This window comes from Nicrophorus vespilloides, unplaced genomic scaffold (genome assembly GCF_001412225.1).
Source record: "Nicrophorus vespilloides isolate i.1.1-1 unplaced genomic scaffold, Nicve_v1.0, whole genome shotgun sequence".
In the NCBI taxonomy this organism is placed as follows: domain Eukaryota; kingdom Metazoa; phylum Arthropoda; class Insecta; order Coleoptera; family Silphidae; genus Nicrophorus; species Nicrophorus vespilloides.
The window spans coordinates 1-993 of NW_017099944.1; positions in this window are offsets into that span (position 1 = coordinate 1).

Below are 993 nucleotides of genomic sequence, written 5' to 3' on the forward strand. Positions count from 1 at the left end.
AAACTATAATACATAGAATGAATCCAAAAGATGCATAAGAAAGCTGAATGTTTGGGGAATCCAGCAAGTATCGATATATTACTGTGGTTTAATCCGTTTGGCTGTAATTTGCGTTGATGATGTTTCGATTGCGGAGATAAAAATTGAAGAACGGAACGGAATGATCGCAAATAGAACTCGAAACTATTAAAACCATCGATCCGTTTCGAGCTGGATGAAATGTGAAGTAAGTGGGTAATTTTAGAACGGTAAAAGGTTATTATCATCATCATCATCGCCGTCGTCTATCGACAGACAAAGAACGGAGGGACGGAAACGTATTTATTTATATTTTGAAATGCAAAAAGGCCGCCCGCTCGCCGCCACCGCCGCCTTCTGTGACTACAAATATAAATGAAAACGAACGAGTGTTGTTGTTATTTCGGTCCGATGATGTCAGAGACGGAGAGATAATCAAAGAGAGCCGAGAGAAATAGCAGCGACGGCAAAACAAAAACAAAAGAAAAACGAAGCAGACACATGTATGATGATGCAAATATATATATATGTATATAGTTCGCCTTTCATTATTCAATCTGATGGATGGAAAGAGTGTGAGAGAGAGAGAGGAGGATTGTCGAGGTCTGGAAAAGTCTTGACAAACTAAAGCGAAATTAGTTGTTGTTGTTGTTGTTTCATCTCCGGTGGTGCGTTCGAAATGAAATTAACATAATTTGCTTCGGTGGGAAAAGGCGACTTGTACTTCCGGCCCTTTATGCAGACAAAGGGTCAAAAGAGATATAAAAAGGAGAGTGAGAGAGAGAGTTGTTGTTAGGAGAGGAAGAGGGAGGTTTTCAATGAGGTAATGAGGCGATTGTTCGAAGAATGTTGAAGGTGGAGGAGGAGGAGGAGGAGAAGGCATCGTTTTCTTCTCACAGGATGTGTGCAAGCAAGTGGTAATGCTTCGAGCCACTGAACACGGTCGGGAAGGGTCGGGACGAAAGGGAAGGCCAC